General features: G+C 47.6%; 1 long non-coding RNA gene across 1 annotated transcript in view; it reads left to right on the plus strand.

Moving 5' to 3' along the window:
* Positions 1 to 226: 226 nt before the first annotated feature.
* LOC120939938 overlaps positions 227 to 16,534 on the plus strand; it is a 45,347-nt gene continuing 29,039 nt past the window's right edge. Inside the window, exon 1 of the long non-coding RNA XR_005749381.1 lies at positions 227 to 353. This is a non-coding gene — a long non-coding RNA (uncharacterized LOC120939938). The remainder of the gene's footprint in view (positions 354 to 16,534) is intronic.

The raw sequence follows: 16,534 nt of genomic DNA on the forward strand, positions 1-16,534 counted from the left end.
CTTTAGAACCACTTTAGTTATTTTCATTACTGTTCTAGATAATAATAATACATTGTAGCAATTATACTGAACATGTTTTTTATATTTTCCATCAATTTCCTAATGCATCATGTAATATGTTTTTCTCAGTGGTGAACCTTCATCATAAAACATACTGTACTGGTGACCACTTCCTGACCTGTAGAAATAAATCCACAGCAATGAATTTCCGTTGTATTCCCAGGTCTAATATCCAAGTCAGAGATTGCTGTCTCTCCGTCTCTCCGTCAGTATATGATGAAGCCTTGGGTTTTCCCTGGACATGTTACAATTGCAATGTGTAAACGCAAGAGCATGAGAACAGTTGCTGCAGGGTAAGCACAGTATAACGTTGTATTTATACACCAAGGTTTAAAGTGAACCTGCACTCCAGTTATGGGAAATAAATGTTAGTTCCTAACCAGACTAGGGTTGCCACCTGTCTGGGATTCACCTGGACAGTCCAGGTTTCGAATCATGTGTCCGGGTTTCAGACAACCTGAAACCTGGACACAAAATTTATAATAGACTGTGGCTCCCCAAGTAACCAATACCACAATACGTCACAGTACGTCTACAAAAAAGGGGATAGATTTATGGCATTTGTATTAATATATATTTTTTACTAGTAATAGCGGCGATCTGCGATTTTTATCGTGACTGCGACATTATGGCAGACACATCGGACACTTTTGACGCTATTTTGGGACCATTGTCATTTATACAGCGATCAGTGCTATAAAAAATGCACTGATTACTGTATAAATGTAACTGGCAGTGAAGTGGTTAACACTAGGGGGTAAGGAAGGGGTTACGTGTGTCCTAGGGAGTGATTCTAACGGTGGGGGGGGTGGGCTACGAGTGACACGACAGTGATCACTGCTTCCGATGACAGGGAGCAGTAGATCAGTGTCCTGTCACTAGGCAGGACAAGGAAATGCCTTGTTTACATAGGCATCTCCCCGTTCTGCAGCTCCGTGACACGATCGTGGGACACCGGCGGACATCGAGTCCGCGTGGCCGGCCACGGAGCTCGCGGCAGGGGTGCGCACACTCACACGAAGGCAAATTCAAAGCAACTTGCAGGTAGTGCCATTTTGCCGACGTATATCTACAGGCGGAAGTCAGCAAGTGGTTAAACTATAAGACCCCTTTCACACTGAGGCAGTTTTCATGCATTTTAGTGCAAAAAAAACACCTGTAATGTAGTGCCTGTAATCTAGGGTGACCAGACATCCCCAGTTTCAGGGGACAGTCCCCGGATTGAGGACACTGTCCCGGGACCAAGTCTGTCCCTGGTTTTGTCCCCAGATTGGATTTAATAGGGGGCAGGGGCAATTTCAAAGACAGTCGGTGCAAAATTAAAATGAAAAAATTAGAATTACACACCACCGCTCCGCCGTGCCTACTAGCATAGGGGGGTTGTATTTTTCCCATTATCTGTTCCCCTTTCTGATGATCATGTGCTGGTCGGAGCAGAGGGAATATATCCTCAGTTTCGGGTGCATGCCCATTCAGCTCTGCTCGCATGTTCTTCTGCCTTGGCTCATATCCTGGCCAGCCACCTGCCGATCTCCTTGCCTTCCCTGGCGGAGTGATCTTCCTCCGCTCCCCATCCAGTAGTAGCCGGGGCCCAAAGAGTAAGACTTGACAGACTGTGAGGCGGGCGGCGACGGGCAGAGAGTCGCTGATTGTTGCCATTACTAGTAAAGAAAAAATATGTCCCTGGATTTCATTTTAAAAATCTGGTCACCCTACTGTAATCTGCCTCACATGCCTCCCCAGCGTGAAAGCCTGACTGCTTTCACACTGTGGCGGTGCGCTTGCAGAACATGAAAAAAAGTCCTGCAAGCAGCATCTTTGGGGTGGTTTGTGACCGGTGTATACATCGCTCCTACACCGACCCTGCCCATTCAAATGAATGGGCAGCGTTTCCGAAGCACCTGTGAAGCGCCACAACATGGGCGGTTTTAACCCTTTCTTTGGCTGCTAGTGGGGGTTAAAAGCACCCCGCTAGTGGCCGAAATAGCGCCACTAAAACAGCGGTAAAGTGCCCAGAAAATTTGCGGTGCTTTACCGCTAACAGACCCGCTGCCCCAGTCTGAAAGCAGCCTTATTGCTGTCTGTATCCCTTTTGAGGAAATCCCCCTCACTTCCTGTTTTGTCACTGGGGGTGTACTTTGTTTTTGTTTTCTTTATTTAGTGATTGTGAAGATTTTTTGGGGGGGGGGGTATGTTTTTTCTTACATTATATTTTGTGCATTTGATCCTGTTTGTGTATTTGTTATTTGTCTACTGCTGTTTTGATTGTTTTATATTTCATCATCATTTACTCCTAAACAGAAAAAAACAAGGTTACAACGGGCTAAAGAAAAGCAATCATGGACTGTGGATGACTGGATAGAAGTGATATCCAATGATGAATCAACACATCTGTATTGGGCAGGGTGATGATGCCGGAACTTTTGTTTGGTGCCATTCCAATGACATGTATGAAAAAAGCATACAAATTTCCACAATCATTGATGATATGGGGTCGCATGTCAGGTAAAGGTACGGGGGAGATGAGTCATTAAATCCTCAATAAATGCACAAGTTTGTATCGAGATTTGAGACACTTTTCTTTTTCCATCAATTGAAAGGATGTTTGGTGACGATGACATAATTTTTCAGGATGAAATCTGATGCAGATTAGACATGTGTGGTTTGTTTCGTTCCGAATAATAATTAAGATTAATTTTCGTTATTTGGAAATTCGGATGTATTCTAATTTTCGAATTAGAATAGTACCGAATTTAAAACGAATCAGCAATGACGAAAAAAATTTGGACGAAATTCAAATTGTTTTCAAATCGTTTTTGAATACATTTCGAATTCAAAAAGTTTTCAAATTTGAATTCAAAAAGTTTTCAAATTTGAATTCGAAAAGTTTTCAAATTTGAATTCGAAAAGTTTTCAAATTCGAATTTGAAATGTTTTCGAATAGTTTTCCAAATTCCAAAGAGAATTAAATAGAATAGAAAATAAAGGAATAGAATCTAAAAAATATATATAATTTTTTTTTCAGATTATATTCTTTTATTTTCCAGTCTATTATATTATTTTTGGAAATTCGAAAACTAATCAAATTCGTAAACTATTCAAATTCGAAAACTTTTAGAAAACTTTTTCTATACTAAAACTATTCGAAAACTTTTTGAATTTGAAAATTATTTGAAAACTTTTCGAATTCGAAATCGAAAACAATTTTTTTCATGTAAACAAGGAATTTCCCTGTTCTGCCTTGTGACAGGACAGTGATCTTCTGCTCCCTGTCATCGGGAGCAGTAGCCCAGCCCCACCACAGTTAGAATCACTCCCTAGGGCACACTTAACCCCTTCATCGCCCCCTACTGGTTAACCCCTTCCCTGCCAGGGTAATTTACACAGTAATCAGTGCATTTTTATAGCACTGATTGCTGTATAAATGACAATGGTCCCAAAATTGGGTCAAAAGTGTCCGATTTGTCTGCCGCAATATCACAGTCACAATAAAAATTGAAGATAGCCGCCATTACTAGTGTAACGCTCACCCCCGAAGGAGCCGCTGATTGATTTTGAGATCGGCAAATTAAGTTACCCTGACATGGCTCCATGGGGTGCGGTGGTAGAACAGATAGTGAGCGAATGTCCAGACAGTGACTGAAAAGTTTTCAATGCTTTATTTCCAGGCCAAACACGGCCAACATCAACATCAGTTTGGAAGGACAAGGTTGATGAAAAGGATAGTAGGAGAGAACCTTGCAGTATCAGGCCTGGATATTGGATGGAGCAGTCGGTACTGCTCTGCATAACACCAACTTCTATAACACGTCGCAATTATCTTAGAGTGGGTAAAGTGCCCCCAGACAGATCCCTATGATAGGCCTGGCAGCCGAAGCATCACTCTGAATTGTCTGGGAGGAACAGGTCTGTCTCACAGACCCGGCTCTAGGGCCCCTGCTACAGGCCAATTTCAATAAAGGACTTAGGTGAATAAAGAGCATCTCCTCCCAGCAAACTTCTTCCTAAACAGGCTCCTGGATGACAGCAATCATACCTGTCAGTGGTCCGGACACCCAATTCCAGACTGACTGGGATTTTCTCAATAGATTCTGGAACCCAGCGAAACACTGGGGTCCCCTTTCTCCTCAGGATGAGGGTCAATGCAGTCTCGAGCTTTGGCCAGGTGGGCCGCGCTGGCGGGGTCCATGGATGCGCGTACCCTGAAGGTGGGTACCGCACTTGGAATGGGACCCCAAAGTTTTTGGAACACATGACCCCTATCCCAGATATACTCTCCCCCAGCAGGCCTTGCGAGGGAAAACTCCTCTAATTGGCTGCTGGGAAAGCTTGCTCTGCCAGAACCCCTCTAGCGCCAACTGCTGGCCAGGGATGGCACTGCATCCCCAGACCACAGTCTGACCCAGCGGATAATTCTGGAACGACAGAGGTTCCGGAATTTGAACAAATCATGAATGGGAGCAACATAACTCTCCCATTCGCCACTAACTTTGGTGTAGTGCCCATGCTGAAAGCAGGGGGGCGCTACACTAGTAAAACAAATAATAATAAAAATGTCAAACCAATCAATATACACTTATTGCGACTTTTTGGCGCTCTTTTTTGTTTATTTTTTGTTTATAGCGCAAAAAGCCAAAGGCAAACAACGTAAAAAAAAAGCGCCGGGCGGTCGTTCGTTTCTGAATCGGCGTAAATGCTCATTTGCATATTCGACGTGTAAAAGATATGGAAGCGCCACCTAGCGCCCGGCCTGGAATTGCAGCCTAAGATCCGACGGTGTAAGTCACTTACACCTGTGGGATCTTAGGCATATCTATAAAAACTGCAGAGGTGATAAAATATCACCAAAAGAAAACTCTATTTGTTGGGAAAGAAGGACCTCAATTTTGTTTGGGAGCCACGTCGCACGACCGCGCAATTGTCACTTAAAGCGACGCAATGCCGAATCACAAAAAATGGCCCGGTCATTGGGCAGCCAAATCCTCCGGGGCTGAAGCCGTTAATACCACTACAATTTCTCCTTCCCCATTGACTACAATCCATTTAATTTTCCCGAAATCTCCCAATTTTCAACAATATTTTGGGAAAGTGAAAACTCTCAATTTCCATCATCCTTACTCCTCATAAGGGACACAAACAACAATAAAAACAAGACAGAGGCTCCAAACTTTCCCCGCACTATCCAAGGCTTAAACAACATTTTTGCTGGAGAGATTCTTTGGGTGTAAATCACTCACACATTGGGCTAGATTCAGATAGGTTAGCGGATCTTTAGATCTGATTTACGTTACGCCGCCGCTATTTTTTGAGGCAAGTGCTTTATTCAGAAAGCACTTGCCTCTAAATTTGCGGCGGCGTATCGTAAATCCCCCGGCGGAATTCAAATTCCGCGGCTAGGGGGCGTGTACTATTTAAATCAGGCGCGTCCCCGCCCCGATCGAACAGCGCATGCGCCGTCCGCAAATTTTCCCAGCGCGCATTGCTCCAAATGACGTCGCAAGGACGTCATTGGTTTCGACGTTAACGTAAATTACGTCCGGCCGTATTCGCGAACGACTTACGCAAACAACGTAAACAATTCAAAACTCGGTGCGGGAACGACGGCCATACTTAACATAGGATACACCGCACTTACCTCTGCTATAGCAGGGGTAACTTTACGCCGGAAAAAGCCAAAGGCAAACAACGTAAAAAAAAAGCGCCGGGCGGTCGTTCGTTTCTGAATCGGCGTAAATGCTCATTTGCATATTCGACGTGTAAAAGATATGGAAGCGCCATCTAGCGCCCGGCCTGGAATTGCAGCCTAAGATCCGACGGTGTAAGTCACTTACACCTGTGGGATCTTAGGCATATCTATGCGTAACCTGATTTTATGAATCAGGCGCATAGATACGACGGCCGGACTCAGAGATACGACGGCGTATCAGGAGATACACCGTCGTATCTTCTTTCTGAATCCGGCCCATTGAATATAATTTCTTATGCTGATAACTGTTCTAGCAATGTTTCGGGACTGAAGTTAGCCGATATGCGTTCAGTTCCGAGGATCAAAGGCCTGCCAAGGAAAGTGAAGGATTGCGTTGCATATCTAAATAAGCTTTTTGAATTTTTGACCTTTATACATGAAATATACATTAAAAATTTGAACAGATGGTTGCCGAAACGTAGTCCAGCATACTGTGACAACTGACTGGATGCTGCGTTTTACCTGTTGCCAAAATGTTGGATTATTTATTTATACCGTAAGATGAAGAGATGTTTTTAGGGAGGAGGGGGAGGGGAAGACTGTTGTGTCTACTTGGATGTCAAAACTTACTGAAAAAAAAAGGACTACTATAGAGGAAAATATTAAATATAGTTTTCTTGTGACTGTATAGGGTTAAAGTGTATTTACTATAAACCCAAGAATACAATTTAAAATATTGTAGTTACCCAGTCCTATAGTCCTAGTTTTCTCTCCTATATTTTACTTAGATATATCCTGCCAGTAACACTTCCTGTCTTAGGGTGACAACACTAACTCGCTATACAGTATATATGGAGGAGCAGTATTATCACCCTAGAAGAGACTACAAAGACCCCATAGCTGGTAGTGGTGGGGGGATCTGAAGCATGCCGATAAAATGACCAGTTACACTTACCGGTAGCTGTATTTCTGGTAAGTCTTACAGGACGGCACCCTGAGAGATGACTGGCTTCTCCTGACAGGAAACACAATCAAAAAGAGGTTAAAAACCCCGCCCCTTCCCGTGCTCCTCAGTTTGAGATAAAGTATGAACCCACCAGTGCACGGAAAAAACACCACAAAAAAATATAATACAAACCAATAATGTATCCCAAGGGTGGGAAGTAGGCCTGCCGTCCTGTAAGACTTACCAGAAATACAGCTACCGGTAAGTGTAACTGGTCATTTCTCTAGTCGTCTTCCAGGACGGCACCCTGAGAGAGAAGCAAGTAGCTTCAGGCCTACCTTAGGGCGGGACCACTGCTTGCAGGACCTTTCTCCCGAAAACCAAGTCCTGAGGTGACAGTAGGTCAACTCTATAATGTTTCAGGAACGTGTTCTGGCTTGACCACGTCGCTGCTCTGCAAATCTGCTCCACCGAAGCTCCGGCCCTTTCTGCCCAGGAGGTTGCTAGTGATCGTGTGGAGTGTGCTTTAACATTAGGAGCTACCTTACCGGCTTGTACATAAGCTAAGGAAATTGTCTGCCTAATCCATCTGGAAATAGAGGCTCTGGACGCTTGAAGGCCTCTTTTCTGACCCGAAAAACAAATTAATAGATGAGTAGAACGTCTAAAGACTGTAACTCTTTCTAAGTAAGCTAATAGACATCGTCTAACATCCAGACAATGAAAGGAAGCTTCTCCTTCATTCTGGGGATTTGAACAAAAAGAAGGGAGGATTACCTCCTGTGACCTGTGGAACTTTGTCACTACCTTAGGAAGGTAAAGGGGGTCCTGACTTAGAACGACCCTGTCCTCAAATAAGCGAAAAAATGGCTCTTTAATGGAGAGCGCCTGCATATCACCTATCCTCTTGGCCGTTGTGATTGCCAAGAGGAAGGCGAATTTAAAGGTGAGTAACCTGATGGGGATAGTGTCGATTGGCTCAAACGGAGCCTTGGTAAGTTGGTTTAACACTAACGAAAGATCCCAGGGTGGAACCCTAGAGATCTGAACTGGGGACAACCTGTCTCTGGCTATAAGAAACCTCTTAACCAGGGGGTCCAGGGATAAACGTCTATCCAAAAAATATGACAAGGCTGCTACCTGAACCCTTAGTGTTCTCGTGGCTAACCCTTTGTCTACTCCATCTTGGAGAAAATCTAAGATGACCGAGGTCTCCTGCTGAGAAACATGTCTCTCTGAGCACCAGCGAGAGAAGATACCCCAGGTTTTGGCATATATACGCCTAGTGACTACCTTCCTACTGGCTAGAAGCGTGTCAATAACTCTCTCTGAGCAGCCCTTCTCCCTCAGGCTCCGCCTCTCAAGCACCAGGCCGTCAGCTTGAAGAAGCCGGGTTCTGGGTGAAAAATCGGACCCTGACGAAGAAGGTCCGCCCGGACAGGGAGAAGAAGGGGAGGCAACACTGACCCTCGCTCTAGAGCGGGAAACCAGGCCCTCTTGGGCCACCAGGGTGTGACGAGAATGAACTTCCCTACTGCTAGATTTACCTTCTGCAGGACTCTCGGAATTAGGCTCAAAGGAGGGAAGGCATAGGCTAGCTGAAACCTCCACACCTGTGCCAGTGCATCCACCCCCTCCGAGCCGTGTTCTCGGGAGAGAGAGAAGAATCTCTTCACCTTCCGGTTTGCCCTGCGGGCGAAGAGATCTATCTCTGGGCTGCCAAAGTGCTGGCATATTAGACTGAAAATCTCTGTATTTAGTTCCCATTCCCCCTGGAGAATGGGATGGCGACTTAAATAGTCTGCCTCCAGATTGAGGGTCCCTTTCAGGTGTACCGCCGAGAGCGAGAGAATTCTCTGCTCGGCCCAGCCCAGGATCTCTAAGGACAAGTCTAGAAGGGTGCGAGATCTGGTGCCCCCCTGATGGTTGAGGAAGGCCACCGCGGTCGCATTGTCGGAAATGATCTGGACCTCCTGGTCCAAGACTCTGTCCTCGAATGCCTTCAGAGCCTCTCCGACCGCTAATAGCTTGCGGTAATTTGAAGAGGCCCCCTTCTGTCGTTGTCCCCAGGTACCCTGGGCACAGAGATCGTCCAGATGTGCGCCCCACCCCCATGAGCTGGCGTCCGTGGTGATCCTGACCGGATTGGTCTGGCCCCACGACAGACCTTGCTGTAGGTTCTGTGGGATGAGCCACCAACCCAGTGAGAGTTTCACTGGTTCTGGGAGACTGACACTGAGCTCTAGGGATTCCCTTTTTCCGTCCCAGGAGGAGAGAAGGAAAAATTGTAGGGGTCTGGAGTGGAGCTGAGCCCACGGGACTGCTGGAATACAGGAAGTCATTAGACCTAAGACTCTCATGATGTCCCTGAAGGAGGACTCTGCTCTTTCCAACGTTGATCTGACCACTGACATGAGACCTCGGATCTTGTCGCTGGGTAAAAGGAGCTTCCCTCCCAGGGAGTCTATCAGAAACCCTAGATAGAGTTTCTGCTGTTCTGGAAGGAGAGAGGACTTCTCCCTGTTGATGATCCACCCCAAGGACTCGAGGGTAGTCATTGCAGTGGCCAGATCCGCAAGAAGGAGATCCCGACTTTGATTGTATAGTATCAAGTCGTCGAGATAGGGAACTATCGCTATCCCTTGTAGGTGCAGGAAAGCGATCGCCTCCGCCAGGACCTTGGTAAAGACCCTTGGACTGGAGGCCAATCCGAAAGGAAGGGCAGCAAATTGCCAATGCTGCACTCCCTGGACGGAGGCGATCGCGAACCTGAGGAACCTCTGATGCCCCAAGAAAATCGGGACATGGAGGTATGCGTCTCGTAAATCGATGGTGACCATGAATACCTCCCTCAGTAGGAGCCTCCTGAGGCTGTAAATGCTCTCCATACGAAACTTCTTGTGGAGGAGGGAGGTATTCAGGGGCTTCAGATTTATTATCAGACGAAATTTCCCTGAAGGTTTGGGAACCATAAAGATGTGGGAGTACACACCCAACCCTCTCTGGTACACCGGGACTGGGACTATGACCCCCTGATGTGCCAGTTCTGCAACATTTTGTAGAAGGGCTGCTGATTTGAGAGGGTCCCTGGGTAAATGCGTCAAAATAAAGTTTTGAGGGGGAAGCTGACGGAACTCTAGCTTGTAACCTTCCCTTACAATCTGGAGAATATGTGGACTTTGAGTAATACTCTCCCATCTGGGAAGGAACTGGGAGAGTCTTCCCCCGACCTTCCCGTCATTTGGAGTCCTTGTCGCTGGGCTTGGGATTGGAAAAGAGGATACCTCCTTTTTGCTTTTCCTTCCCAGTACCCCAACGCCTGTTGTAAGGGGGCTTTTTCTCTGAGGGACGGTTCTTACCTCCAAATCCACCCTGGGGGCCTCGAAAAAACTTTTTCTTGTTTTGTCTAGGCTTAGCAGGAAAGCGAACCCCTTTCTCTGAGGATCTAGTCAGGGCCTGATCCAGGCCTGAACCAAAGAGCAGGGAGCCCTCAAAGGGAAGACCACAAAGGCGGTTTTTGGACGCAAGGTCCCCGTTCCACATTTTGACCCACACTGCCCTTCTGGCAGAATTGAGGAGGGCTCCTGTTTTTGCAGTAGAACGCACAGTCTCTACAGAGGCGTCTGCTAAATATGCTACTGCGCTCCCTAAGAGTTGAAGGGATTCTAAAATTTCCTTAGAATCTGACCCCTGGGACACATGTTCCTGCAATTTTGAGATCCAGGAATTGGCATTTCTTGCAACACAGGCCGAGGCTAAGGCGGGGCCCAAGGCAGCCGCGTTAGCCTCCCAGGCCCTACGCAAGGAGGTCTCTGCCCGCCGATCCATAGGATCCCTCAAATTGCCTGTGTCCTCAAAAGAGAGATCCGATTGCTTGGAAACTTGCGCGAGCGGAGCGTCTAGTCTAGGAATCTTAAAACAAGTTGATTCCTCCTCCTCCTTAAAGGGGCAACGTCGTTTCCAGGTCTTGTACCTTAAAAGCTTCTTCTCTGGCTCTGCCCATTCCCTGAGGATAATATCCTTTAGGGACTGGTGTACCGGAATAGCCTTGGCCTGAGGTTTTAGCAGGCCCTGGTATAGCCTATCCTGAGTGGAAATTACTTCCGCAGGTTGAGGGATCTCTTCAGAGGCATATACTGCCTCTAGGAGGCCTTCCATATCGTCCGCAGCAAAGACATACCTGCCTGCCCTAGTATCCTCGCTCTCTTCCTCTGCCTGACCAAGAGAGCCACCCTCCTGAGGGGGAATCTCTGAGTCCTCGGAGTCAGATACTAAGGAACCAAGGGATTCCTGGCGGACTCTAAAGATCTGTGAAGAGGAACTCTCCTGAGAAGAGGGCCCTGCGATGGGGGGTTCAGGCTCTTTGCTCTTTAAAGACACATGAAATTCCTTGAGCGTAGAGAGCATTTCTGACTGTACCTCAAGAAACCCCTTCAGAATCTCAGAGGTCTCCTTCCCTGCTAGCTTAACAATACACTTAGCACAAAAGGGTTTGAAATAATCTGAGGGTAATTTGCAACTACAGTAGCCACATTTCTTGGAACGACTAGTGCTGCTTGAACGACTAGCCCCCCCCTGGGCAGTGCAATCCTCCCCTAAAAAGGAAAAGGTACACAGGCATGTATGTAAATGCTGAGAAATCACATTGGATTTTAGCCCACCATACCTGTATTCAAGAAGACTCACCCCCTGTGGTCTCCTCTGCAGCCAGGGTCGAAGATGACCGGCCCTCTCGCTCCATCGCGGGAGGATGATGGCTCTGCTCTCTCTCAGCTGCTGCTGTCCTCTTTCCGGTAGGACGTACCGTGTGTCTCCGGTGTAGTGGTAAGCCGGGACTGGCGTGCTGGAGCTGCGCTGCGCCATCTTTACCAGGCCGACCCGGAAGTGACACACACGCGCGCGCCTGAGTGTGTGACGTCCTTGCCCCGCGCCGCCGGCTCTGAGAGACGCCGGTTTGGCGCCAAAATTCGAACGGCAATGAACGCCCAGGGATCCAGGACGACCCGGCCGCAGCCCCAGAGCGCACAGAAGGCCCCCACCCCCGGAGAGAGCTCGACCCAAAAACCTCCAAGGTAAGGGGAAGGCTCAGGGAGAGAGAGGATCAGCCCCTGGAGCTCCAGAATAGACACCTATCCCCAGGAGACTCCAGCACTCAGGGGGGTTCTTCTGCTCACATAGTGAGGCCCCCCTGAGTAAGAAGGGACCCCCTAGGAGTGGAAGTATTCGCTGAACCCAAAGGCTACCCAGTGCCTGCGGTTCAGTTCCCAGGGGGGGACCACCAGCCCCAGGCCTTAGGTCAGAAAAAAATAAACGTTTCGCTGTGGGGAAACACAATCAAGAACTGAGGAGCACGGGAAGGGGCGGGGTTTTTAACCTCTTTTTGATTGTGTTTCCTGTCAGGAGAAGCCAGTCATCTCTCAGGGTGCCGTCCTGGAAGACGACTAGAGAAAGTGATCTTGCGGAGAATCCGCTGCAGAGACCACTATTATCCTAAAGTGGACCGCCCACTTTTGAAGAGGATACCGGGGTTATGGTAGCTAGCTGCTACCATAACGGTATTCCTCTTCAAAGTAGCGACGTATAACGACGGTGGGCGTCCGTAAGTGGTTAAAGAATATGTTACCTCAACATTTCATATTCCTGATATGTGGCTGGTACCATGTACACCATGCACATTGTATTTGTGTCAAAAAGTATCCTGTTCTCTTTGTATTGCTTCCATTGTGTGAACACCTGGTGTTCCTGCAAGTCCCCCTGCTTCCCTATTGCAAACTAACCATGCTAGACATAAGAGCACATCTATCTCAGTGTGGTCAGTTTTCTGCCTGTCCTCCAATGGCCAAGACTTGTGCTGACACACCTACCTTGCATAGCCATTCACTAAGAAGATCAGTGTACTGCTGTTTCCCCACCCCCACCACACCAAGCCCCTTATGTAACTGAGAACAGAGATTATGAAAGCTCTTATAATAAAATAAAATAAATAAGTATTTTACACACACATCTATATATATATATATTTTCGAACCGTGAAGTTCAGTTTCAAAAAACGGACTGAAGTTCAGTTTCATCGGTCCAAACCGTCCGTGTGTACGCCCCATCGGTCTTTTGTCCTTCGGACAAAAATTTTGAGAACTTGCTTTAAGTTCGAACCGATGGACCGCTGACCGATAGGTCCAAACCGATGGTTAGTACACAAAAGCATCGATTCAAAACCCGCGCATGCTCAGAATCAAGTCGACGCATGTTTGGAAGTATTGAACTTCGTTTTTTCAGCACGTCGTGTGTTTTACGTCCCCGCGTTCTGACCCGATCGGTTTTTGGAACGATGATGTGCACGCATATAAGACCATCAGTCTGCTTCAGCGGTGAACCGATGAAAACAGTCCGTCGGACCATTCTCATCGAATGGATCGACCGTGTGTACGCGGCCTAAGGGGGACTGGCAGTCATACTGATGAGGGGTCTGCACTGGGGGGTCACTGTCTGCCTGTACTACTGGGGGGGTCACTGTCTGCCTGTACTACTGGGGGGTCACTGTCTGCCTGTACTACTGGGGGGGTCACTGTCTGAATGTGCTACTGGGAGGTCATTGTCTGCCTGTACTACTGGGGGGGTCACTGTCTGCCTGTACTACTAGGGGGTGTCTGCACTGAGGGGGGTTACCGTCTTTACTACTGTGTGGGGTGTCTGCACTGGGGGGCGGGGTTACTGTCTTTACTACTGGGGGGTGTCTGTACTGAGGGGGGTGTACTACTGGGGTGTCTGTACTGAGGGGGGGGTCTGTACTGAGGGGACGACGACACCATTTATTTATTTTTTTGCACCAGGTGACACCAACCCTAGTGATGCCACTGCAGTGGGGGAGATGTGAATATTACAGTGGGGGAGGGAGATGTGGATATTACAGTGGGGGGAGGGAGGAGATTTTTTTTTTTTTTTTTTTTGCTGATCCGTGACTCCTGATCCGAGGAACGATCCGAACCGTGAGTTTTTTGATCCATTGCACCCCTAATATATATATATATATATATATATATATATATATATATATATATATATATATATATATATATATATATACTGTATGTATATATATATATATATATATATATATATATATATATACATATCCTAATCCGGATATGCCTAATGCCTAATCCTGATACTTTTTTTTTTTTTTTTCGGAGTGGGGGTGGAGAACGGGCGGAGAGGGGGCGGAGAGCGGGCGGGAACCGATCAGAGAGGAGACTGAGGGGGCAGCGAGGAAGGCGGAGTGGAGGCGGAGAAGAAGTCGGAGAGAGGGCGAAGAGCAGAGCAGTCCCCAGGTATGTATAACATCACACTGGAGGAGAGCTGCTGCCGCTGCCGCCGTCTAGCTGATCGGCGCTCAGGCCAGGGAACATAACAGCTTTCATTTGAATAGCTGCTGTTCCCCGCCGCGCGTCATCATGGCCCCTCCCCCTTGTCGGGCACTTTTCCCAGGATTGGACAGGTGATCTGTCTATCAAAGTGCCCGGACAAGGGGGAGAGGCCATGACGACGCGCGGCGGGGAACAGCAGCTATTCAAATGAAAGCTGTTATGTTCCCTGGCCTGAGCGCCGATCAGCTAGACGGCGGGGGAGACATGGCTGCATATGGGGGGGAGACATGGCTGCATATGGGGGGGAGACATGGCTGCATATGGGGGGGGGGGAGACATGGCTGCATATGGGGGGGGGAGACATGGCTGCATATGGGGGGGGAGTCATGGCTGCATATGGGGGGGAGTCATGGCTGCATATGGGGGGGGGAGACATAGCTGCATATGGGGGGGAGACATGGCTGCATATGGGGGGGGAGACATGGCTGCATATGGAGGGGGGAGACATGGCTGCATATGGGGAGGGGAGACATAGCTGCATATGGGGGGGGGGAGACAATGCTGCATATGGGGGGTGGAGACATGGCTACATATGGGGGGTGGAGACATGGCTGCATATGGGGGGTGGAGACATGGCTGCATATGGGGGGGGGAGACGTGGCTGCATATGGGGGGGAGACGTGGCTGCATATGGGGGGGAGACGTGGCTGCTTTTGGGGGGGAGACGTGGCTGCTTTTGGGGGGGGAGACATGGCTGCATATGGGGGGGACACAAGGCTGCATTTGGGGACACATGGCTGCATTTTAAAAAAATATCGGTATTCGGTATCGGCGAGTACATGAAAAAAAGTATCGGTACTTGTACTCGGTCCTAAAAAAGTGGTATCGGGACAACCCTACCGGTGAGGATGAAGAAAAAGCCCCGAGTGTTTGCCGCATCCGAGTACATTGTTAGCCCCGAGCGTCTGGGAGTCTTGTAGAAAAAATGGCAAAAAAAATTTTAAATCAGCAGTAATGGCAATAGTGGCAATGGTAAACGTCATACATTTATCTCTCTACAAACGTATTGAAGATTTCAAATACTGTGTCATTCCCACTATGTGAATCATATGTACGGTATTTGTCAAGATTTACTGAAGTATGCTAGCCTAGTCATTTTAACCACTTCAGCCCCAGAAGAATCCCCCCCCCCCCCTTCCTGACCAGAGCACGTTTTGCGATTTGGCACTGCGTCGCTTTAACTGACAATTGCATAGTTGCCAACATTTGAAAAAAAATTCCAGGGACACTTTGCAGCACAGCTATTAACTAAGGCGAAGGTGCATTTTGCCGCCCCCCCCCCCCCCGGCGTGCGCGCGCGCAGGCACACGCACCATACATTATATCTGTGCTCCATTAAGCTTTAATGGTTATGATGCTTAAAGTGATCGTTTAACGTATTTATCTTTTACAGAGAAAGATAGCATAGATAGCATTATTCTGCATTGCGCTGTATAATGTACTATTGCTCGGATATGTAGTCCTCTATAGCTGGTGGTATTCTCCATTACGCTGTATAATGATTATACTGCGCAATGCAGATTACCACTGACCAGTTATAGAGGAACTACAAATCCCAGCAATAATACATTATACAGTGCAATTGAGAATACCAGCAGCTAGAGGAACAACAAATCCCAGCAATACATTATATAAAATGCAATGCAGAATACCAGCAGTTACAGAGGACTACAAATCCCAGCATTAAATCACAGATCACCACCATTACTAGTAAACCTTTACCTGCCTTCAGTTGCGGATTGTCACTCACCACGTCACCTGGCTTCAGATGTGGATTGTCACTTGCCACATCACCTGCCACATGCTGCGAATTTTCACTTGCCACGACGTGTGGCGGATTGACACTTGACACACGTGGCTGGATTATTAATTTTGCCAATCAAGGGGACTTTAGTAGCTATCTCTGCCACTGCCCAATGTCCTTGTTTTAGCACATAACGGTGGGAATATTGTGGAGGGCTGATGTTATTTATCTACACCTTCTTGCAGTATGCCTTGGGTTTTGTCAATGTTTCCCACAATACAGTATTGAGTATTTGTCCATACTATAATAAATATGTATATGATGACATTATAGTTTACACTGTTAATTCTGAATATAATTGCTGCAGCTGCAAACTGTGTACAATACTGTCTGTCTACAGCTTGAGTCAGGCAGTATTGCAGACACACCATCTGACCGTACTGGCCACACTGACACATCAGACTGTCTGTACCTTCTTCTCAGCTCCAGCCTGAGCCTCCACTAAACAGTGCAGACCATGTGGGACAGCCAGCCAAGGCACTGCGCGGGATCCTCTGCTCTATTGTAGGTGGGACTGGACTGGAGGACGAAATAAAATCACAATGATGTGGGCGGCGCACCGTGCCTACGCTCAGCACCTCATTGGCTGTCAGGAAGCATCCTAAATGTAATCT

The sequence above is a fragment of the Rana temporaria genome, chromosome 5, assembly GCF_905171775.1.
Source record: "Rana temporaria chromosome 5, aRanTem1.1, whole genome shotgun sequence".
NCBI classification, from domain to species: domain Eukaryota; kingdom Metazoa; phylum Chordata; class Amphibia; order Anura; family Ranidae; genus Rana; species Rana temporaria.